We start from the raw sequence: 27,602 nt of genomic DNA, 5'->3' as shown, positions 1-27,602 counted from the left end.
AGCAAAGATGGGGAGGGCTTGGTAGAACATTTATTGGATCCAGCAATAAATCTTCGTTTGTTAATAAATGATATTTTCATACTCATTCAGACTGTCTTGTTATAAATCATATATAGCAAAAACAAGCTTCGGTGTGCTGTTTCAATTAAGAAAACCAGGATAACACAGTTTTACAATAGAAGTATCACAAAGCTGATAAAGTCTACTCCAATAGTTTCATTCTTCATTAGGAGTATACTCCTAAAATAGAAACTAGTGAAGTATGTTCAATCGGCTTTGTGATATTTTTTTATCATACAAGTGCTACATTTTAAATGTTGATAAGTGTGAGATATTTGCGCTCTTTGATTTGCAATATTCAAAGTATTGTTTGGATGTAAACCATTCTGATATCAGGAAAATTTATTTGACTACCAAGCGATCAACAATGGTCAAGTACAAGATATTGTATAATGTAACCGGACCCCTCCCCCCCTCTCTCTCTCTTGTTAATAGAATATTTAATTAAATGCTGACAATACTTTGAAATAACTTAACATCATAACGTTTTCTTCATATTTACATTTTCTCTACAAATATTGATAACAAACAATTTTAAATTTACTTAAAAGTTCGATAGTGGTCGGTAAAACGATTGTATGAGAAATTAAAGTCATGTAATCAGTTGTACTTTTATTCATATCTAATATGACAAACATTTATAAAATATTACAACTGCATAAAAGAATTTTGCTATTTTGAGTAAGTAAGATTGTTAATGAGAATGAAGTAATTGAATGATTCGCACAGGTCTGAATAACGTTAGGTTTGACTATTTGAAGACTCGTTGAGTTTCTTTTGGACCCAGCTTCTGACGTTAATCCGTGACGCTGTGTTGAAAACATGCATAATTAGCTCGTCTTTGTTGTTAGGCAAAGTCGGTTTAGAAATGATAAGTTTATTCCAATTTTGGGCCCAGGGGGGCATAAATGCAAGTTTATATGCTGCTGCGTTCGTCATCAAACAGAAATAATTTTTGAGCTAAGGGAAGTGGTGAAGTTTTTCATAGGCTATCCGGCAACTGCAGGGGGGTTACTGCTCTTCTTCTTTTCTGGTTTTATTAAGAGTCAGCATTACCAAAAACACACATCATTTCATAGCTTTCTATTTTCATTCATTAAATATTTTCATTGTTAAGAAATATTTTGAACGTGTTTTAAATTCATGTGAAGATGTTTCTTGAATTATGTAAATTTTCACTACATCATGCTCTACTTTGAACAAAAGTTGTATTTTACTGCAGGAAAAATTGTTGAAACACTGTAACTTTACACTATTTCTGAAATACTGGTTCGCCATTTCTCAATATAACAATAACATTGTTAATTTATTATGAATACAAATTAGATGTTCCATTCAAACTTCATCAGATAAACTGTTTGCTGAATAATCCAAAGAACGGCTCCAGATGAAAAGTACTGCATGAATCCATGGAGTAGGCAACTTCTATGAAGTAATATTTATATTACACCTTGGAAAAAAACCCATACAAACCTGCAAAAGATACATGTAATATAAAGTATACAATTACGGCAAACGTAGAGTAAATATCACACATTGTCAGCTTTGCAGCCAGGCTAGCAATATCAATGCACATCTTCTTTTTTTAAATAATCGTCTTTTAAGTAATTCATCTTGAAATATTTGTTGTAATTCATGTGGCTGGCATTTTTTCCTTAAGAGTGACGTCCATATTGCACTATGCAACGAGAGATAACTCTTAAATGATTAACTCTATCACTATAGCCCTGTAACCGTCTGAATACATTGCTGTCTGGTATCAAAGGTGAATCAGTTCGTACTAATTCAACAGTGTGTGATGTAGCACAAGCCTTTATTGATAAGAGTAAAAGATTCAATACTTCATGCTGTTATATTGATGGTATTCAACATATATATATCTTCATCAAATATGCTACCCAATTTAAAGGCACTTAAAAAATGTTACCTCTTTAGAAACTATTTTGCTGAACAGAAGATATGAAAAAATGTATTTCTTTAGTATTTTCCAGTAATTTTTATTTAACTTGTAGCAGCATGCCATGACTAGAAAAGAACAAGATTTACATGTGTATAGTTTCTATACCAGTCCTGATTCAAACCTAAATAAAACAAAGAAGACCGAAACTTACTCAAAACATGCCAACAACTTGTAAATCAGAAGATATTCTAGCGAATGCATGATTCTAAACACAAATTATGTGAAAACTTAGTTTTTTTTACATGTCTAATTAGGCTATTATTTGTGCAAAAAGGAGAACAACTAAGTCCAAAAAAGTAAATTATCACTTGAAATCGCAGAATTTTCCCCAAATCAATAACATTAAAACCTATGACTTTACAACACTATACACGACCATTCCTCACGATAAATTAAAGACTAGACATTTTGACTTCATAGACAGTTGCTTCTTCAACAAAAACGGAAAACGGAAATATTCATATCTAGTGATCAGTCATTCAAAAACTTACTTTGTTAAACACCACTCTGATTCCACGCACAAGTACTCTGGAGTTGAAATAAAAAATATGCTAGAGTTCCTCATTGACAATATCTTCGTGGTCTTCGGTGATCAGGTCTTCCAACAGTCTGTTGGAATTCCCATGGGCACGAATTGTGCTCCTTTGTTAGCTGACCTGTTTCTATATTCATATGAAGCAGAATTTATTCAAAAACTTCTACGCGAGAAGAAAAGAATCTCTCGCTGTGGCCTTCAATTCGACATTTAGATATATCGATGACGTTTTATCTATTAACAATAATAGCTTTCATTCATATGTCGATTTGATATATCCCTGTGAGCTCGAAATAAAGGACACCACAGAGTCGTCCACTTCTGCTTCATACTTAGATATTTTATTGAAAGTAGACATTAACGGCAAACTGACAACTCAACTGTATGACAAACGGGATGATTTCAGCTTCTCCATCGTAAACTTCCCATATTGATGTAGCAATATTCCATTATCACCTGCATATGGTGTTTATATATCTCAACTGATTCAATATGCAAGAGCTTGTTCTGCGTATAGTCAGTTTTTAAATCGAGGTAAGCTATTGACAAACAAGTTGATAGTACAGGGGTTTCAACAGTCTCGATTGAAGTCAGCATTTCGCAAATTCTATGGTCGTTATAACGATCTAGTTCGTCAATACAACCTCGCATTGTGTCAAATGCTGTCTGACGTGTTTCATACCGATTGTTAAGCCGTTCTTGGCACACTGATTTTGACTGCGGATAACTCTTTTTACCTGATCAGGATATAGGGCTCACGGCGGGTTTGACCGGTCAACAGGGGATGCTTACTCCTCCTAGGCACCTGATCCCACCTCTGGTGTGTCCAGGGGTCCGTGTTTGCCCAACTATATATTTTGTATTGCTTATAGGAGTTATGAGATTGATAACTGTTCGTTATCTTCACCTTGCATCAATCATGAATATAAAAACGTTAATAAAATTGCAAAATTCATCTTATCTTTGTTTGAGCCTTTGTTTAGTAGCAAAAGGATTATTTCCATAATGTGCATTTTTTGAACAGTAATTATTTCACTGAGCTACTGTATGTAGTTCTATATTCTATCAGAACAGTTACCCTTTCATATTTATCTCTCTATTTCTATCAGAACAAGTATCCCTTCATATTTATTTCTCTATTTCTATCAAAACAGGTATCCCTTCATATTTATCTCTCTATCACTATCAGAACAGGTATCCCTTCATATTTATCTCTCTATTTCTATCAGAACAAATATCCCTTCATATTTATCTCTCTATTTCTATCAGAACAGTAATCCCTTCATATTTATCTCTCTATCACTATCAGAACAGGTATTCCTTCATATTTCTCTCTATCACTATCAGAACAGTAATCCTTTCATATTTATCTCTCTAACTATCAGAACAGGTATCCCTTCATATTTATCCCTCTATCTCGATCAGAACAGGTATCCCTTAATATTTATCTCTCTATTTCTATCAGAACAGATCTCTCTATTTCTATCAGAACAGTTATCCCTTCATATTTATCTCTCTATTTCTATCAGAACAGTAATCCTTTCATATTTATATCTCTATTACTATTAGAACAGGTATCCCTTCATCTCTCTCTCTCTATCATTATCAGAACAGCCATGCCTTTATCTCTCTCTCTCTCTCTCTCTCTCTCTCTCTCTCTCTCTCTCTCTCTCTCTCTTTCCTCTTTTACATCCCTGTTGTAATAGTTTATTAGTCTATCTATTTATCATTATATGTACATGTATATCACGTGGTTGATCAGCTTATTTCTGTTTATCTTTTATATGACAGTAGTATTGTGATATGTACTTCAATGATAGTGTCTCATAAGTCAATATGGCTGGATACCAATGCTTATGACATTGGAACATTGTTTTGTATATATATATCTAAATTGTATGATGGTATTGTATTCTTGGCACACTGATTTTGACTGCGGATAACTCCGTTTACCTGATCAGGATATAGGGCTCACGGCGGGTATGACCGGTCAACAGGGGATGCTTACTCCTCCTAGGCACCTGATCCCACCTCTGGTGTGTCCAGGGGTCCGTGTTTGCCCAACTGTCTATTTTGTATTGCTTGTAGGAGTTATGAGATTGATTACTGTTCGTTATCTTCACCTTGCATTGGTAGTATTGGTATGTGACAATAATTTAATACAATATTTCTGATTCTGTTATTCATGCATTGACATGATAACTGACTTGTGGCCAAGGGACAGGGACTCTGTAGGCTTTGTTCCTGACAGGGACTCTGTAGGCTTTGTTCCTGCTGTACGTATCTTGTATACATAGTGACTGAACTAATTCCACACCCACACCTACAATGGCGTACACGTACGATCATCTCCGCTATTTACAACTCGTTATTTACAACTGCTGTTTACTAACCCTGGGTTTGTAAAACCTTCAATCTATCTTACCCCGATATCATTTTTAGGTCGATTATAAATCAATCCAATAAGATCGAAGATAATGAACGATTTATTTCGACATAAAACACTAAACTAAACATACTAATACTGCTGCACAATAATGTAAATATTAAGCCAACCCTGAACAATGCTATAGTGAGTAATAGCAGGCTGGAGTTTGAAATAGTTAACTATAGCATCCAGGTACTTAGTAAGGGAAATCAACGTGTTTATTATATTAAATCAACGTGTTTATTATATTAAATCAACGTGTTTATTATATTAAATCAGCGTGTTTATTATATTAAATCAGCATGTTTATTATATTAAATCAGCATGTTTATTATATTAAATCAACGTGTTTATTATATTTTAAAAATCAACGTTTTTATTATATTAAATCAACGTTTTTATAATACATTTGTAGTTAAACAACGTTTTTATTATAACAAAGCAAATGATCAAAGATTTTATCATAGCAAATCAAATGATCAAAGATTTTATCATAGTAAATCAAATGATTAATATTTTTATTATAGTAAATCAAATAATCAGAGATTTTATCATAGTAAATCAAATGATCAAAGTTTTTATCGTAGCAAATCAAATGATCAAAGATTTTATCATAGTAAATCAAATGATTAATATTTTTATTATAGTAAATCAAATAATCAGAGATTTTATCATAGTGAATCAAATGATCAAAGATTTTATCATGGTAAATCAAATGATTAATATGTTTATTATAGTAAATCAAATAATCAGAGATTTTATCATAGTGAATCAAATGATCAAAGATTTTATCATAGTAAATCAAATGATTAATATTTTTATTATAGTAAATCAAATAATCAGAGATTTTATCATAGTAAATCAAATGATCAAAGTTTTTATCATAGTAAATCAAATGATTAATATTTTTATTATAGTAAATCAAATAATCAGAGATTTTATCATAGTAAATCAAATGATCAAAGTTTTTATCGTAGCAAATCAAATGATCAAAGATTTTATCATAGTAAATCAAATGATTAATATTTTTATTATAGTAAATCAAATAATAAGAGATTTTATCATAGTAAATCAAATGATCAAAGTTTTTATCGTAGCAAATCAAATGATCAAAGATTTTATCATAGTAAATCAAATGATTAATATTTTTATTATAGTAAATCAAATAATCAGAGATTTTATCATAGTGAATCAAATGATCAAAGATTTTATCATGGTAAATCAAATGATTAATATGTTTATTATAGTAAATCAAATAATCAGAGATTTTATCATAGTGAATCAAATGATCAAAGATTTTATCATAGTAAATCAAATGATTAATATTTTTATTATAGTAAATCAAATAATCAGAGATTTTATCATAGTAAATCAAATGATCAAAGTTTTTATCATAGTAAATCAAATGATTAATATTTTTATTATAGTAAATCAAATAATCAGAGATTTTATCATAGTGAATCAAATGATCAAAGAATTTATTATAGTAAAAACAATGTTTTTATTATTTGTAAATCAAATGATCAAAGTTTTTATCGTAGTAAATTAAATGATCAAAGATTCTATCATAGTAAATTAAATGATCAAAGTTTTTATCATAGTAAATTAAATGATCAAAGGTTTTTATATAGTATATCAAATGATCAAAGATTTTCAAATGATCAAAGGTTTTTTTATATAGTAAATCAAATTATCAAAGAATTTATTATAGTAAACAAAATGTTTTACTGTTACTAAATCGGAGTTTTTATGCTTTATTTCCTGAAACATCTACTAAAATAAATTATCACAAATATACAAAATATCTTCTTTTTTATTTTTTGGCAAACAAAATTCAAAGAAAATTCTACGTATATATAGATAAATAATATAGATACAGTCAATCTATTTTTTAATATATCATTTGCTGAAGTATTTACTATACGCTAAGATAATTACGATAATACCATACAAAAATTATACAAAATATCAAAGTTTTTAATTCAAACAAGTCAGAATATTAAAGTTATTTTCCGTAGTAAATTGATTAAAGTATCAACGTTTATCCTAATAGTTTAAAGTTTTTATCATAACAAATCAAGTTTTAACCATGGTAAACTATTGCAAACTGTGGTACTTGAGTATTTTTGTGAGGAAATAACCTGCTACGTGTATCAACCATTTAAAAACAAACAAAAGAAAACAAACAATGACCTTGTAATATCTTCCATTATCAATGGTTTATTATCGTGATTATGTCTAGCAAATTATTTATTTTTAAGACAAATATTCCTAGAAAATTTTTACTAACAAACTAACTATTTTCTTGATATGGCTAACTTCCTGTACAAAACATGATCTAGATATACTAAAAAGTATAGGCATTATTCGAATGGTATGCATGGTGATATATATTGTAAACATTGCAAACTTGCATTTTATTAAACTCAAATTTACGTTGAAAATACATAAAGATATGATCCCATGGAGATCCGGGTTAGAATAAGTCCTCAGTACCCCTTGCTTGTCGAAAGAGGCGACTAAATGGGGCGGTACTTCGGATGAGACCGCAAAAACCGAAGCCCTGTGTAACAGCAGGTGTGGCACATTTTAAAAGATCCCTCCCTGTTCGAAGGCGATGGTGACGTCTCCGTATGAGTGAAAATTCTCAAGAAGGACGTTAAAGGACCGTGCCAGTCTGCGCCGAGTTATTCATATCTATAACTTTTCGTAAAATTAATTTAAATATACAATCGATACAATCATAAACATATGAGACAGTGTTTATCTGAGGAAAGGTAGACGAGAGATACTCTGTCATTATCACCATAGAAACTAATTTACCAAAAGAGGCTTTTGTAGAAATAAAATAGATAAATAAAAAGACAATTTCTGTAGAAATTTCTAGGGATGAATATGATGTAATTTTTTACGGGTTTAATTTAGGGAAGACAATTCTTTTAAAAATAAAATTGCAATAGGCTTACCAAGATGAAGAAAGTGAATTGGGGAAAATTCTGATTCAACAATTAATTCAACATAGTGACAATGTATACATTGTGAAAACTCTATAGTTATTATGTATCAGACACGTTGATTTCTTTTTAAAACGTTGCTTTATTTCAGTTTCTGACGCTTTGTAATATTTTTAGACATCAAACACATGAGAGTATTGTTGAATACACATCTAAGAGTAAATGTTCAAAAGAATCTTCTGTCTGATGTCAATCTAAACAAAAAGTGTCAGAAATATTCATTGGTGCTATTATTGGAACAAAGACAACAAAGCTTCATGGTCTCGAATTATTATTTATGTAAAATAAAAAAGAAAAAGAAAGAACTTGGTCGATAGTTTGATGTGAATAGACAGCTAGATAATGTAATTTGTAATAAGTGTATCTGTGTTCTGATTTAAGGATAATATAGAGGTTCAAAACTTAACAGAGGAAAACATTTTATGATTATAAGCAGCATTTAACATGGCATTGAGTGTCGTGGAGTGTTTATTAGTCGTAAAACGTATCAAAATACTTATCTATTTGTGAATTATGAAGTAGTTTGTAGTGAATAATGTGTTTTATCAAAAAGGATATAAATAAGATTCACCTAAATGATTTAATCTTAGTTTGAGGGTGGTCTGCTTGCCCATGTGAAATTGTACATTTTAGAACATAAAGGGCAGATAACTCTAAATTTCACAATGAAATTCATATGGATTCCGGTCATTATCTTATGGAGATGCACAAGCATATCAAAACGACATTGATGATGTACATCAACAGTATTATAAGATTACATGTGAAAATAATTTTATTTGTTTTCTTCTACGATAAATAACTAATTTTGTATATTATGTGATTCTTAACTTACTTTGTACGTTGCATTGTATAGTCCTTGTTTTTATAAACTAGAAGTTTAGATATAATTAATAAAGATATGTTCACCCAGTTCGGATTTGAAACCTATTCTATCGTGGTACCGTTTTGTCATATTTTTTAATTATGTTTTCCTTACGTCTGTTTTGTAGCATCTACATATGTACTTATAAACAGTACTTTCACTTTCACATTTTCAATCCATGAGATAGTTTTGCATGATAGGGTTTGGAAATAGTTGCCCGTACATCGTAGTAACTCGCTGAAATCTACTGTCATCAAAATAAATGTACTTCGAAGATTTGTATCTATTTCCATGGAATATTGAGAAATCAATAAAGAAACGTTATAATCAAATTAATAAGAATATAAATGCTGATGTTTGCTACGAAGAATGTTGCTTTTGTGCGCAAGCTATTTCCTTTACGAACCCAACCACATGAAAACGATACATTGAAACAGATGCGGCCAAGTGAAATTCCGTCCAACTATGTCGGTTAATTTTCAAGACATTGGGAAACTCTTCGGACAACGTTTATCCTTGTTGGAATGTTCTTCAGTGATGACACGAAAGACCCCGAACAATCAATCGTTTACATGAGCCAGACAAGCAGACGGTAGAAAAGCGTCACGTGCAGCGCAGGAGAGACATAGAATAGTAAATGACAATTTTTCGAGGACCTAAAAGCCTCACGAGAGCTCTTCTTATCCACTTCTAGTCGGATTAAGGTTCCCTTTACTTCTTTTGGATATAGGAAAAATGTGTAATGCACTTTGCTAAGTGACATGCTTGCAAGTTGTCCATTTCATTCCAATTTCTTGTCAATGTGCAACAAAGGAGAATGTCCCATTTCACGGATCCCAGCGGAAACAGAATCTAAAGTTTCTATGGGTGATCCCGAAACCAATTCATTTACTTTTGAATACGTTTATTTTCATATGCTTAGTATTTTTCAAAAGGTTTTGGTATTCAATTTTACAAAAATTCACCGTTCTCAACATTACCATCTTTTACCAAATAACGTTATCTATTTTATATTATACACAATAACACAGCTATTCAGCATGCATGTTGTTCAAACAAATAAGATCCTTTTATGATTTTAAAAAACACAAAATCAAATATCATTTACATAAAAAAGCTTAAAAACACGTACATTTGATGACCACTAATTATATATAACAGAAAAATGAAAGGTGTTAATGCTAATTTTGGCTGGGACCCTACCTGACATCACGGAAGGTAACAGAATTCCTGTCCCTGTATGCAGTTACGTAGCGTGATCCTATCACGTTCAATGGCATTAAATTAATGGAGCCGTCATTAATGCTATAGAAATATGATAATAGGCTCAAGTGGCACTTTAGCGTTAGCATTTGACCAAAAAGATGAAAGAGTACAGATGAGTTATGTGTTAGGAGGACCACTTGTGGAGAGATTCGTGTTCATGTTGTCTGAACAAAGAATAAAAAATACGGTTCAAACAAAGTATTGTAATTTACGTTCACAAACAGTAGTCTATGTGCATGTTCAGTGTATGTATGTGACGTTAAAACATATGATATTTACATATAGAGTAAATAATCATGTCTGATGCAGTTAAAACGCAAAAAATGGACAGCTATTAAAATGATTATGCCATATTCCAAATATCCATGAGCAAAAAGCGGGTGTGCTCAGGATGAGGTGGGGTATAACAGAACTTGTCTGTAGGTTATATGGAAAGAATTTGCAATTTTCCAAAACTCGTTTGTGTTTTTACATAGATTTGTAATAAAGATAAATCGATATTTCAAGCTATCTTCACATTTGAATAGCATATTGGATTTTGATTTTAAGATCTACGAATTAATTTATGCTCATCAATAACGAGGAATGTAAACTTAGCAAAAGAAAAGAATTACTGATAAAATACGGCTTCATATACCAGGGCTGAGAATGGAATATCAATAGATTAAAAAATAATAGAATGGAAATGTGTCATGGATAAATAAATAACTAAAACAGCAAACTGTAATCAAGATGTCATATTTATCAATTAAAAAGTGAAAGTAAAAACACAACCTAATTGCCCTAAGTGAAAAAATATTTAATTTAAAGCACAGAAAATTTACTTTATTTTATCTGAATACCCACTTCCGCCCCTACCCGGGGTTACACTCACGACCTGCGGAACTAAATCTCCTGGTAGCATGTAACCAGCGCGCTAGACCGCTCGACCATCTAGGCAAGTCTAAAAACAAAAAACTTGCTTTCGATGACGATGGAATTCTTGCCACGCTATCACATCCTATATATATACATGTGTACAATACATAGATGACATCCCTAACATATAAAGATTCGTACCGTTTTATAAACATTTGTAAATAAAATAACACAAATTTACAAAATAGTAAGGTTAATTAATAAATGCAATTTTAAATTTTGGTGAATGAGATTGGTTCTCAATCATGGAGGACATTTATTCTTAACCTGAGTTGGTCTCTGAAAGGTTTGCCTTCAGCTCTAACTATTGATTAGTTTAATTGATAAAGGATTGTTACATAAACAAGAAAATACATTCAAAATACAAACATGTAAGACTAACTGTTAAAATATAGGGGGGGGGGGGGGGGGGAGTGAATGAATAAATACCAAACAACAACTAATACTAAAACATGAACAAAACAAAGAAACAAAATAATAAACAAAATAACATAAAACTCAACAATAACAAAACAAAACCATCCAAAACAAAATTATGCAAAATGATATAATTCTGATTATAATAACAATCATTATGATAAAATAGAATGAAAAATATTACCTATTTGTGAAATATCTATTTTAGATTTCTGCGCATCACAATTTTTTCTTCTGTATGCGAGTATTTTCGACCTATGCGACAGGGGCGTCCTAATTTGTCATCTTTATGTTATATTCCGATAATCCAAGTGTGATATAAATCATAAGCTATAGAATCTTTTATCTATTCAGAATGACATTTTAAAAAAGGGATTTAGTTTGAAAACCTTTTAGTTAAAAACGAGAGAATACATGCATAAAGCAAGAAATCTATATATTTATATGAATGCTGTTTGACGTTTTTCATACCAATTGTAAGGCCCTTCTTTACATACTGATTTTGACTAAATATCACTCCGTTTATTTAATCTAGATATGGGAACTACGGCGGGTGTGACCGGTCAACAGAGGATGCTTAGTTTTCCTAGGCAACGGATCCCACATCTGGTGTATCCAGGAGTTCGTGTTGCCCTATATATTCTTAATTTTGTATTCTTTATAGAAATTACGAGATTGGTTACTATTTGTTATCTTCATTTCTTCATCTAACATCATCAAGATTACTGGTTAAGGTATTTCTTACATCTAAAATTGGCAAGATTATTCTTTATGGTATTTCTAACATCTAACATCGTAAAGATTATTTGTTTAGGCATTTCCTATGATTGTTCTTTAAGATATTTCTAAAATTTAACATCGTTAAGACTTTCTAACATCGTCACCATTACTTATTAAGGGGTTTCGTTCATCTAACATCGTCACCATTACTTATTAAGGAGTTTCTTCATTTAACATCGTCTCGATCACTCGTAAACGACTATTTATCATTGAAAATCGTCATCATTACTCGTTAAGGAATTTCTAAATCTAACATAGTCAAGATTATTCGTTTGGGTATTTCAAACTTCGTCAAGATTACCCGTTAAGCTATTTCTAACATCTAACATTATCAAGATTATTCATTAAGGTATTTCTAAAATGTAAACATGAATTTCTAACAGTTGAAATTATCAACCTTACTCGTTAAGGAATTTCTAACGTCTAGCATCGTCAAGATTACTCCTTAAGATATTTCTTATATTTAACACCGTCAAGATTATTTATTTAGGTATTTCTTATATTTAACACCGTCAAGATTATTTATTCAGGTATTTATTATATTTAACACCGTCAAGATTATTTATTCAGGTATTTATTATATTTAACACCGTCAAGATTATTTATTTAAGTATTTATTATATTTAACATCGTCAAGATTATTTATTCAGGTATTTCTTACATTTAACATAGTTAAGATTATTTCTTAAGGTATTTCTTACATTTAACATAGTTAAGATTATTTCTAACATCGTCACGATTATTCGTTTGAGTATTTCTAACATCGTCACGATTATTCGTTTGAGTATTTCTAACATCGTCAAGATTATCGTTAAGGTGTTTCTAACATCGTCACGATTATTCGTTTGAGTATTTCTAACATCGTCACGATTATTCGTTTGAGTATTTCTAACATCGTCACGATTATTCGTTTGAGTATTTCTAACATCGTCACGATTATTCGTTTGAGTATTTCTAACATCGTCACGATTATTCGTTTGAGTATTTCTAACATCGTCACGATTATTCGTTTGAGTATTTCTAACATCGTCACGATTATTCATTTGAGTATTTCTAACATCGTCACAATTATTCATTTGAGTATTTCTAATATCGTTACAATTATTCGTTTGAGTATTTTTAACATCGTCAAGATTATCGTTAAGGTGTTTCTAATATCGTCATGATTATTCGTTATGAAATTTCTAACATCGCCACGATTATTCGTTTGGGTATTTCTAACATCGTCACGATAATTCGTTTGGGTATTTCTAACATTGTCATGATTATTCGTTTGGGTATTTCTACATGAAACATCTTACACTGTTAAAATTACATTTAAAAGTGGGGTTTTTTTTTTTTTTTTTTTTTTTTTTTTTTTTTTTTTTACATCTACCGCCGTTAAGATTATTTGTTCTGCTGTATGTCTCTATCCAATATAAATTAGATTCGCTTCTCGTCTCAATTAAAATTAAAGTTATGTAAAAACAAAAAAATTCACTGAGCAATGATAAGAAAACATTTACCGAACTATAAAAACTATGTTAACATGCAATCATGGAAGAAGAATAAAAAAAAAACTTTTTCATTAAATTTATCTATCTATCTATAAGTATGTATGTATGTATGTATCTATCTATCTATCTGTCTATCTATACGTATCTATCTATACATATCATGTATGTATGTATCTATCTATATGTATCTATCTATGTATATGTATCTTTCTATCTATTGATCTATCTACCTATCTATATGTATCTATTCATTTATCTACATGATCTAATAGTCGATCATCTACCTATTTATACTTCTATTTATTCATTATTTTATATATCTATTTATCTATTTATATATCTATTCATCTATTTATATATCTAATCATCTATCTATACCTGTCGCGGTAGCTCAGAGGTAGAGCGTCCGCTTCGTAACCGGGAGATCGTTAGTCGTGAGTTCGAGCCCCGCTAGTGCTATCCGTAAACGCTCGGCAGATCACGGGTATTTCGGATGTAACCTAAGAAGTGGAAACCCCGTATCGCAGCAGACGTTGGCACGTTGAAGAACCTTCACTGCTACGACCCTGAACGCTGAGTATAGGTCTAAATTTGTGGTACTTCACCTACAGCTGATGACGTTTCAAAATGAGTGAAAAATTTTATTTATCTATCTATTTGTTTATCTTTCTATCTATCTGTCTATCTACAGTATACATATATTTCATCGTATTCAGTTCACCCATTAAATTCTTGACTAATTTTGAACCCTCACATGACGGTCATTATATACCTGTTTTTACTACACGGTTTGGGAATAACTCGGTTATTTAAGACTATTTCCCATGGGCAGAGAGTCTGTAACTACTTACTGGCGAGACACGTGATTTCTGGAACTACTTAATGGCGAGACACGTGATTTCGCTCTTACTTCATGTTATCAACTGCCCACGTCATCTTCCAAGAGAATTAACATCCCACAATGAAACTCAAATGTTTCGACATTTTTTATGGCTTATATTGACTTAGATTCAAAATAATAAAATATCTACTGGCTATTCAAAAATAATAAATATATTATCCTATTCGATGTAAAATTACTATGAATTGTTTCTCCTCATGGCTCGGAGAATATTGTAGTTAGCTAAAGCATCGTTTTGACCTTAGAAATGTTAATTATGAATACACGTATAAGATTTTCTTCTGGAAAAAGTAGTATTCAATATCAATGAAATAAAAATTTACTTTAGATGCACCATTATTCTCTTGTAATTTATTGAAGAAGAAAAAAACCCAAATTTTTTTTTACCAATTGTTGTAGAGATGTCGAGATATGATGATTGAAACACAAATTTAATTTTATTGTATATACATTTATGTACGAATTGGTAAAATTATAATTAAAATCGACATATCAATCAAATCGTGAAAAGAAACGGTTGATATAACTGAGATAGGTGTTTATTTTATAATTATTGAAGAAATTATTCATTTTGATGAGGGATAATCTGTATAGAATATATAGGAAACATTTTATTTAGTAACTCATTTATGTCATTAAAAAAGTTTTTATCTTATTATTTTTGCTAGCTCTTTCTTGTTACGTGACGTCAGATGTTCATAGCTATCTCTCCAGAAATTCTAATGATGCGTCTTCAATGGTTAGCCTTTGACAGAAGTATGGAAGATGATGTAAAGTCCGCAAAACAAGATAGGAAAATCATTGAAAAAACAAGGAGTTATTCAAATATCAAATTTAAATTTGATACTTCAAAAGTCCAATCTTTTGACGTTGGTTCTGTGTCCAACATAGGTTGTGTTCAAAGCAACTTGTGGAAAGATTAAACGTCCTTTTTCGGATTCCCGTGGGGATCCGGGTTAGAATATGTCCTCAGTATCTCTTCCTTGTCACAAGAGGCGACAATGAAACCACAAAAATCGAGGACCCGCGTCACAACAGGTGTGGCACGATAAAGATCCCTTCCTGCTCAAAGGCCGTAAGCGCCGAGCGTAGGCCTAAATTTTGCAGCCCTTCATCGGCAATGGTGACGTCTCCATAATATGAGTGAAAAATTCTTGAGCGGGACGTTAAACAATATACAAATGTACAACCAATCATACTTTCTCGGAATAAGATTCAGTTCATATCATATAGGGATATAAAGCAAAAAAATATAAAGCATTTCTCTGTAATAATATATTTACCCTGAATCGTATACCAATATTTTCAAACAAAAGTCACCTAAATGCAGAAAGAATGTCATTTAATTCAAATTTTTAAACAAACTTATTTTGAAATTTTCTCTTTTAAGAGGGTATTGGGGTACAATGAAATTTAATTTATTGAATTAATCGAAGAAACAAAATCAAAGTTTTGAATCGTTTATTTCATATTCCATGTGTTTTACTTCTACAATTTCATAATAAGCAAAAATCAAGTGAAGGCTTCGTCTGTGAATGTCCTACATGGATTGTTTAAGACACTCATCAATTAGGATTTACAATATATATCCTGTGAGCTTTAGGAGTTTAAAGAGCTGAATCTTTCCTACATCTATAAAGTTTTAAAAATTGCCACCTTACAGAGTAGCGCGAGATAATTTTGAAAAATAAATAAACAGGAAAAGAAAATTTAAATGATTTTTTATAATAATTTAATCCTTGTAAAATGCGTCAAAGAACCGTAGATATTTAATAAATCATTTACGGAATCACCCTCGATATTTCCCCATTCTGATTATTATATCCCAAACAGAATTTGACTAGTTGTGTTGGAGAAAATTAAAATTGTGCTCGCACTGAAACTTGATATAGATTCTCCCCGAACTTTAGATAACGTTTATTTATTTATTATAATACAATAAATCTATAAATCTTCTAGTTCCCGCCGCCACAGAGGTCGTAATCTTGTTTAAATTTATTGATTTGTTTTAGCTGAATTACACAAAATTTCTTATTGAATATTTACTATAATCTTACAAACTGAGAAAACTATAAATTTAAAATTCTGATACCACTTGTGTTTTGCAAAGAATCTCTTTATAAAGTCTCAAGTTTGACAGATGAGGATCCGGATCCACAAACCATGTACCGAATGAGTTATCCTGGTGGTCAAACGAATCATACATTGTGCATATATCCTATCGAAATGTACGGCTAACATAAACTATACTTGTAGTAACTGACACACAAATTCACTGATGCATGATAATGTTTCGTAGGTACATATTTGAATTGAAGGATGATATTTATCAAAAAATGATGTTATAAGGATTTTACATATGTTTCACAGACTCTGTAATTACGCAATAACTGTATATTTCAGGAAAATTCCTTCCACATGATGAAAGAAATCCCCAACATCAATTTGAATCAACACGTGTTTTGGTGTAGGGGAAATAAAAAGAAGTTGTTTGATAACCGCATTACTCAATCGCATCCATCCTGCACACTCAAGGCCAAGTGTAGTATTCTTTTGTAAAATGTGATGCAATTGGCTGGTTTCCAGTAAAAAAAAACAAAAAACTTTAACAAGTCAAAAGGATTTCTATCAAGAATATATACAGAAGAAATGTCTTATAAAATCACAACCATGTGAAGACGTCTCAGTTTTTAATCCAATTGTATGCAATATTACGATCGTTTCCCTTTTCTATTTAAGGCAATGCTTTACTAAATGCCTTCATTTTCACGGACAGCATTTTCCCCCCACGTATAATATCGAGATAATGTGATCATTCTCACGGTATGATTGAATAAGTCCCTGTCTAAATGCAAGCCTTCACTCGATGTGTTTCTATATCCTTGAAATATTGAAGTAGATACCTTGCATAAACCGTCCATAATATGAATTCTAAAGCATCCCCTTTTATTTTTGCAGAAAAAAATAATGTCCTTTTCAAACTGATAGCACGAATCGAACCATAAATTCATATTTTGTAATTGGGCGTGTAATTCTATGTTTAAAAACTTTATTAAATTTCATAAACTGTATATTCCACATTTCCTGTATTTCCTACGGTTTATCAGTTCAAAGACGAGATTACTTTAACAGATTCGTTTTAGGTAAATTCAAATATATGTTCATCTCATAAATCAGTAGATTACCCTAGTCTTCGAGATAAGCAACCGTCATATCGAAAATATTTTCAAGATTTTTGGTTTTTTGACTTCAGCCCTTTCCCACAATTATAGAAGATTATTTCAAGTCTCCGGGGTTCAGAGGAAACACATTATCATTATCTTTGAGAAAACAAGAAAACTTCTCGCCGGACGTACCGAAATGAACCGAATTCGACACTGACCTTTCTACGGAGGGGGGATAGCTAATGGACAAACCAGCTGTAAACGGAAAGCGTTACACAGTCTCAATATCTACAGTTTGTTAAATATAATATTATATTCAGCCGCCATTAGATTTTGATATTGAATGTCCTGATATTATATTTTCTAAGGTAGAGTTTATACTTATCAGAATTTAATTGAATTAGAATGAAAGTTGATTGCCGAACATCGTTGTCTTAGAGTGCATGTTATTTTAAAGAAATTGTAAAATTCTGTGAATATTTTTTCGACAAAAGAACATATTTAGAGTGTGTATAAATATTTAAGTAAAACCATTTGCAACTTCAATCCTTCACAAATTGCACAATTTCACGACTTACCAAGCTAGACCTCTTTCATTGAAATTTACCATCAAATTAGAAGACAAATATTAATGCGTTTATCTATCTATTTATTTATCTATTTTTTCATTTCTTCATGTTGATGGTTTTAACTTTCTTTTCTATTTATATCATGTGCTATATTTCTGCATGAAAAGCTGTATCTGTATACTGTATATTTTGTTATTTGAAATTATTACTTCGCTAAAAATGTTTCAATGTTATGTTTTAACATATACCAATATAGGAGGTCACGTACACAATAAAACGAAAATAGTCCCATCCGCATAATCTATAGTAAATCGGTTTGGTTATAACATAGTTTATATTCCCTAGACACAAATGTATATGATAAAACAAAACCGTACCACCAAAAGAAAAATGGAAATATCAAGATGGAAATTTTATTTACTTTAGGATATATCACTATGACAGAAAATTTATTTACATATGTATTTGAAAAGTACGTTTTTCTTATCTATAAAGAACGACAAAATCACCAAGAAATCTTTTAATGTGTAAGTTGTGAACCACTTGAATTTAGCTTTTTATTTGTCAATGAAAGTGTACATGGGGCTTTCAGTTTTTAAATTTGTCATTAAACATTTATTGATTATCGTGACAGAAATACAAAGAAAAAAGTATTCCTCCACTTTAAAGCAGAATAATAGGAATCAACAAACTGAGTGATAAAAATTACAAAGCATCTCTGCACTTAAAATTTTTATACATGTAAATTATATATATAGACTGACCAATAGATAGCTGTGATTGATGTTGCCGTATCCTGTAATTAAAGAATCACAACGAAATCAAAGAAACAAGAGAATGCAGTGTATACATACATCTATGCAGATTTTATTTTATTTTATTTACTTATTCATTTCTTTGTGTGCTATTCCCTTTTCTTTTCTTTTTTTTTTTTTCTTTCTTTTAATTTTTTTTTTTTTTTTTTTTTTGGTTTGTTTTGTCTTCTTGGTGTGTGTAATTATGCAGCAAACATTTATTTGTTTGTTTTTGTTTTTCGGTTTAGAAAAGGGAGCTTTTTCACACTGGTAGCGCGCAATTTGACTAAATAATGTGCATTTTCAAAACTTTGAAACTTAGCCAAACTTCGTACATATGAAATCTAGTGGCATACTCTCTTAAGTCAATAAATGAATATTTCATATTTCAATTCAAGTGTTGAAAAGAATGCATAAATACACACATCATCTCTCTATTTTTCTACATATAATAAGGATAATGACATAGGTTATTTGTGTGTTTGTCATAATATGATTTTATACAGTAGTAAATACACGTAATTCATAGAGTCACATGTGTTATACTATGTCAAACTATAATGTCATTAACGAAACATGCATCAAGTTACACGCGGTCAAACAGACCTACATGATATCATGATATACCAAAATGTACCTACAAATGTATGAATACGGAATTAGAAACTTGCTCAAAATTATTGCTATCTGTGAGCGTTTGAAACAAAAAATGTTGTTTGTAGGGAAAGGTTACAAATCACGTTTATGAAAGAGGATACCTAAACATAGATTGTGACACACAGATATTTCTATAGCATGGGAAAATTCTATGTATAAAGGTCAAGGAAATAGAAAACTTTAGTTACACAATGCATACGTTCTATTTTTAAAAGTTTTAACATTATTGCATGTTAGAAATAATCAATTTCTGTTAAAATTAGGACAATGGAATTCTTCTAGATATGATATTTACATGCTAGAACTTGTAACCAATCCCTTTGTAGATCTATACAATGAAATATGTTCAAATTAAATCAAAACATGTATGCAGATACTGTTTCAAAGTCTTCAAGATGACATATCGGTCTGCTCCATTGAAAGGCATAGGAACGATCTGGAATACACCAATGTTACTTGGTGAACAAAAATACTTTCAAGAGACATCACAATAGCTATAATATAAATTCCCTATATTTTAAAGATAGAATTTTATACCATAAAATGTTTTCTATGTAAGCTATTTTCATTTCATGTGTCAATCAAAGATCTGGTATTTTACAAAATGTAACTGATATTCGCATTTGTAATTATGTTCGGGCTCTATTTACATGAGTGAGCTCGGAATTCACTATAATTCATACATGTGGCTCGGAAATTCAGGAAAATTTTAACCACCACCTCCCTTCCTCCTCCCATTTGAAATGCGATAGCTAGCATCATATTTGTAATAAGGAATTCCAATAGTTGGGAGTCTTTATTGCAAAACTTATATATTGTAGTGCATTGTATGTCTCCTTGTTACCTCTATACAGTTTGATGTTTACTTCTTTTGGTCTCGTATGTACAGATAAGCCATTTTCCTTGCGCCACCTTGTTGCACAAACTTTTAACCATATCATAACAATAGCTGGGATAAGCACCAATTTGCAACATAATATATATTTTTTTTAATTTTAATTCATCGTATGACCTTATCCCAGCTATTAATTTTGATCAACATTTGGTATATGTATATGTAAAATATTGTATGTGCTTCTGTTTTTTCTCTGTCATTTATTTGGTCAATAAATGACTCACATCACTTGGTTTTAAGGTTTTCTTTCATTACATGTAGCAATAAGAACAAACTTCAGAGAAGCCTTTACAGTATATGTAAATGATGGAGAAATTGTGAATATAATAAGAATTTTGATGTCATGTAAAAGTTGCAAATAATTTTTTTGCTATTTCAAAATTCGGATATTTATTTTATGATACCACTTGAAGAAATTTAATGTCTAAATTTCTAATATTCATATTTTTTTTTTATCTATTTATTCATCTTATTTTATTATTATTTGGGGGGGGGGGTGCAGAACATCAGATTGCTAGTATGCCTTTTATTCAATAAGTGGTACTTTGTTCTTTGAACTTATTTTCATAGTAAGTTCTACAGTAATTCAGGTTCGCGTATTTTCAATAAAGAATGTAAATGTTCTTTGATAAAACAATAACAATAAATATATAGGTATATGTACTTACATTAAGCAACCTTGTCTTTTATTCATTATGAAAAGGTGGAGACAACGAACAGTGATCAATTTCACAACTCCCACAAAGAATACAAAACCAAGAGTAGGGCAAACACGGACCCCTGGGCACACCAGAGGTGGAATCAGACAAACACGGACCCCTGGGAACACCAGAGGTGGAATCAGACAAACACGGACCCCTGGGCACACCAGAGGTGGAATCAGACAAACACGGACCCCTGGGAACACCAGAGGTGGAATCAGACAAACACGGACCCCTGGGCACACCAGAGGTGGAATCAGACAAACACGGACCCCTGGGCACACCAGAGGTGGAATCAGACAAACACGGACCCCTGGGAACACCAGAGGTGGAATCAGACAAACACGGACCCCTGGGAACACCAGAGGTGGAATCAGACAAACACGGACCCCTGGGAACACCAGAGGTGGAATCAGACAAACACGGACCCCTGGGAACACCAGAGGTGGAATCAGACAAACACGGACCCCTGGGAACACCACAGGTGGGACCAGGTGCCAAGGAGGAACCAGCATCCCCTGTTGACCGTGAGCCCTGTATCTTGATCAGGTAAACTGAGTAAAATTAGGATTTAAAAATGATTGTTCTTGAAACGTTAATTTAAGCTATAAATTCATGTAATATGATAAATAAAATGCGTTGTTATTCGGAATCACGTGGAGCTCTATTCTAAATATTAGTTTAAACCTTTGTACTTCGTAAACATAAATTCTATTTTCTTAATGTATTTCTATGTATTTGTTGTAGAATATTAATATTGTATGACAATAAAATCACTGTATTGGGAGAGAGTTTTCTAAATTTTAGAACTTGTGCTTTATCCTTTTGATTTTTTGTCAATAAAATATATTCAATTCATAGCGTGGTGTTTATAAAAGATGAAGAATTCCGTATTCATTTCCGGCCTAATACTTAGTGATTGAGACACATCTTTTAATTCTGAGATGGACTATATGGTGAGAATTTTTCTAAGGTCCACCTATGGTATTCTGAATAGATATACAAACAATAAAAAAATTGATATAACTGATCCTTAATTTATTAAGGATAGTACATTTTGTTTCTGACACGTGCAATAATACTTTCTGATATCACCCGAGGAAAAGAAAAGCTGAACGAAAACAAGTAAAATTTAACATACGGCGACTGACCGTGAAAACATAGAAAAAAATATCATGAATGACAATTTTTTTTTTTCATTCTGCAACAGTAAACTAAAATATTAAGTGTTGGAGCTATGTATAGATATTCATGGAGGTTTTTGTATATGGTCTCTGTGCTGAATTATAAAAGGAGTTTTATTTCATCTAAATTTTAGTGTATTTCTCCTCATTGGTTATTTGAGGCTCTTTGTAATATGTTTCGCAGACAATGACATGGTATGCAATAACCGGGTGTTTATATAGATGGTACCTCAACAATAAAATTTTGACTAGGTATCATTAGATTTTAATATACTTTGTACTTTTTAAATATTAAAACTTGTAGGTGCGTAACACTTATATGATTATCTATCTATTGATTGCCTGCCTATACATTATTCTGATTATTTACCATAACACCATAATAACAATTCATTCTCTTCAGCATATATTCTTTTTTATGCTTTGTTACTATTGTTTACGTTTTCTTATTATTATTTACGCTTTGTTATTATCATTTACGCCTAGTTATTATTATTTACATTTAGTTATTATTATTTACGCTTTGTTATTATCATTTACGCCTAGTTATTATTATTTACATTTTGTTATTATTATTTACGCTTTGTTATTATCATTTACGCCTAGTTATTATTATGCTTTGTTATTATCATTTACGCCTAGTTATTATTATTTACATTTAGTTATTATTATTTACGCTTTGTTATTATCATTTACGCTTAGTTATTATTATTTACATTTTGTTATTATTATTTACGCTTTGTTATTATCATTTACGCCTAGTTATTATTATTTACATTTTGTTATTATTATTTACGCTTTGTTATTATCATTTACGCTTAGTTATTATTATTTACATTTTGTCATCATTATTTACGTTTTATTATTGTTGTTCCTGTGAAAACAATTCTTATTTCTAACTGCTACCGTATTTTCCCCTCATTTTTAAATGCCTCTGTAACTAATTTTGAAATGCCCCTGTAACGTATATTTAAATGCCCCTGTAACTTATTTTTAAATGCCCCTGTAACTTATTTTTAAATGCCCCTGTAACTTATTCTTAAATGCCCCTGTAACTTATTTTTAACTGTTCCTGAAATTCATTTTCAAATGCCCCTGTAACTAATTTTAAAATGCCCCTGTAACGTATTTTAAATGCCCCTGTAACTTATTTTAAATGTCCCCTGTAACTTATTTTTAAATACCCCTGTAACTTGTTCTTAAGTGTCCCTGTAACTTATCTTAGATGCCTCTGTAACTTATTTTTAAATGCCCCTCTAACTTGTTCCTAGATGCCCCTGTAGCTTATTTTTAAATGCCTCTGTGACTTATTTTTACTATTCGTGTAACTTATTTCTAACTATTTCTGTAACATTATTTAATTTCTAACTATTTCTGTAAAATTATTTGATTTCTAACTATTTCTGTAACATTATTTTATTTCTGATTATTTCTGTAAAATTATTTGATTTCTGACTGACCACTCGTGTTTAGCTGCTCCTGTACATTTTTACCAGTTTGTGTTTATTGATGTGTTCTGGCATGCGTATTTTCTTTTCATATTTGATCCTATTTTGTGCATGCTATACTGAAAACATCGATTCGATCTTTGTCAGTTGTTTGTAAAGGTACTACTATATACTGAAAACATCGATTCGATCTTTGTCAGTTGTTTGTAAAGGGCTTACACATGCCACCATATTTGATGATAAGCATGATATCATTAAACCAAATATCAATAAATCAAACGAATTAAAAAAAGAATTTTTAATTTTATGACAAGATAAGCTAAAAAGTAACAATAGTTTAGATCTATCCAAAAAAAGTCGCCAATTGTATATATTGAGAACAAAAATTATAATTTGCGAAATTTACCATATGACGAATAGATAAGATTTTTTTTTTTCAATTGCAAATTACCGTGCGATGAAATAAATAAGATTTATTCTAAATTCGATGTTCCATGAATTACCATATTGTATTTACAAAATGCTCACATTTAAATGTATAAGGATATATGGACTTTTTATTCTTTTAATACTTTGGCCATATTTCGAGCGGGTAAAACAGAAACTTGTGTCTGCGTTCTGCGAATGACGTCATTAAATCTATCTCCACTGGAATTTTACTTTCTATACATATTAAGAGATACTATGCAAAGAAATTAAAAAGTCAACATTGAAGATACATAATGTATAAAATCTTGGACTCAGTGACACTTTAATAAACTCTAACCTCAAAACATCAAGTATATACTCTAAATCATGACCTCTACAACAATACGAAGAAACATTGAGTTAGAGATGCAGTTATGTTTTAACACTGTTCGTGACCTTCACCTTTCCACTTTTTTTCAAGTGTTTCATATTTATATCAATATTGGATTATCTTTCACAGCCCTTTTCGACACAATAAAAGAGTATTTGTAACCGGCTGATAACATGTTTACATATACATGTATATATACATTGTATATATATATATATATATATATAGAGAGAGAGAGAGAGAGAGAGAGAGAGAGAGAGAGAGAGAGAGAGAGATTTTTTGCAGAATATCCACGATAACATAACTACTTGTATAGCGGTGTAATATACATATTTCGTCATGCATGGCTCTTGTGCAAGAGGCGTGCCATAGGTTTTAAAAACATATGTACGATGAAATCGCTGCAATGAAGTGCAAGCATAGTAGCAGAATTATGGTCACATTCTTTTGTTTTTTCCTCTTTTCTAGATTGCACATCTGTCCTTAATCCCACATTATCACAAACTTATTTTGAAGCCATTGACAGGTTGTTTTTTTCACCCTGCAGGGGTAATAACAAAATTAAATCTTATAAATAGTAAAAGAATACATGCGAGGTCCTGAACGTGCTTTTGTTTTTGGTGAACGTTGATCAAAATTTGGGAAGTTATAGCAAAGAATAAATAAGTTACTTCATTCACTCGACACTCAACATCCGAAGTGTCGGATCTGAATGTAGACACGAGACCAAATAAATATGGATATATAAAGCGCTAAGATGACCAACAACACGAACTATATGGAACTGTCAAATTTTTGGGACGACCCGGCTCTTCTTTAGGACGATATAATATTGACATAGAAAAGAAAGGCAACTAAATGTATCAAACTCGATGGTAGTTTTGGGCCAAATTATAAAAAAATTGTTGATTTTCATCAAATTAAAATGAGATGACAATAAATTTTGCAGCTAAACCGTCTTTAACTATTAGAATAAATTGCTCATAAATACATACATCAAATCGGCATAATCATATACACAGCGCATCCGGCGTGTTCGATGATCTTCTACTTTATGTTCATCGTTTATACTAAATTCGAACGGTAAAAATACTTTTAAAAACCATTACTTCAGTATATTTACACTCACTGAATCTTTTCTCTTATATTTCTTTTAAAATTGACATTGCTTTCATCGTGCAATAAATACATGTTTGTTGCAAACTAGTTCGATCCGGTTTTCTAGTACCACCTGTCTGCAAAATCATTACCAAATATGGAGCGTCATCAAGGTCAAAGGGTGCATTGGCTGTTCCATTTAATGTAACAAATGGGTCAACTATATGATATTTTAGATCTTATTTCTAGTTTATATTTCTAAATAATACATATAAATATAAACAATGAAATGTCTTTCTTTGTTGTTTCATCGGGTGATGAAGGTAGTAAATTAAACTGTAAAAATTGGTTAGTAAATGTTAAAGGTATTTTGTCAAATGTTGGATTGATGAACTTATGGTTAAATCAATGTACTTTGAAGCCACAATACATGTTTGCAGTTGCTAAGCAACGTATTTTTGATAATTGTAAACAAACAATACTTTCTGATATGAACTCTTCCTCAATATGTAGAATTTATAAATATTTGATTGACCATTTTACTTGGCAATCCTACTTAACTAAAAGAATTCCTATGCAGTATAAAGGGTTTATATGTAAGTTAAGATTATCGCCTCACTGGTTAGTTATTGAAACCGGTAGATGCAAAAATGTTCCTTTAGAAAGACGTTTATGTCCTTTATGTACCTTAAATGTAGAAGATGAGTTTCATGTTTTTTCTTTAAGTGTACCTATTACAGTCATTTAAGAATCAAATTTTTGAAAAAGTATTATTATATCAGACCCTCTGTCTTTAAATTAATTCAACTTTTATCGACACAGAATGTAAAGGAATTATGTAACTTGGGTAATTTATAAAGAATTTCTCTGAAATTAGAAATACCAAAATGAATAAGCACAATTTCTAGTCTTTCTTAACCTTTATATGATTTTAGATTTATTACATTGTATACTATGTCTATAAGCTGTATTTGCCCGGGTAGGGACGGAAGTGGGTATTCAAATAAAGCGAAATTTTCTGTGCTTTATATTAAATATTTCTTCACTTAGGGCAGTTATGTTCATTTAAGAGTTCATTGCTATTTCCGTGCTTTATATATATAAATCTATCTATCTATCTATCTATCTATATATATATAATAAGTCATTGGTATAGGCAAAATGTAGAAAAAAAATCCAGAAAGAGATTTCACATTTATTCCAACTAAATGTGAAGTCTTCATCTGGACTCTCTCTCTCTCTCTCTCTCTCTCTCTCTCTCTCTCTCTCTCTCTATATATATATATATATATATATATATAATCTTTATTTATCCTTGACCCTGGTACAGAAAACCCTAGCACCCCCGGAGAGGAGTGGAGAAAGTATGATCTCAAAGTTGACGCGTGCTTCCAAAAAAAAAAATCTTATTCAACTGCTTGGTATTTTCTGAATGTTTCATATTCCATTTTCAAAAAAGGTGTGAGGGAAATCACTCTGGCAACAAACTATTTTGTGGGAAAAAATGATTATCAATGAAGGAAAAAAAAGCGAAAGATATCGTCTTGTCGGCAGGTAATATTTTCGTGATTTTAGGTGTAAATTCTATAGGCCTACCATCTGAGCGACATATTTAGAATCATAGTTGCATGTAACTGATTATGCAAACATTTC

At 31.0% G+C, this 27,602-nt stretch overlaps 1 long non-coding RNA gene across 1 annotated transcript; it reads right to left on the bottom strand.

Moving 5' to 3' along the window:
* Positions 1–659: 659 nt before the first annotated feature.
* LOC130055134 (uncharacterized) lies at positions 660–25,926 on the bottom strand. Its single transcript, XR_008803393.1, has 2 exons — positions 25,847–25,926; positions 660–1,533 (listed from the first exon to the last, which is right to left on the bottom strand). It is a non-coding gene; the product is annotated as an uncharacterized LOC130055134 (long non-coding RNA).
* Positions 25,927–27,602: the final 1,676 nt, after the last annotated feature.

This window comes from Ostrea edulis, chromosome 5, assembly GCF_947568905.1.
Source record: "Ostrea edulis chromosome 5, xbOstEdul1.1, whole genome shotgun sequence".
NCBI classification, from domain to species: domain Eukaryota; kingdom Metazoa; phylum Mollusca; class Bivalvia; order Ostreida; family Ostreidae; genus Ostrea; species Ostrea edulis.
The sequence above is the reverse complement of the archived record's forward strand: the minus strand, read 5'-3'. Positions and strand labels throughout refer to the sequence as shown.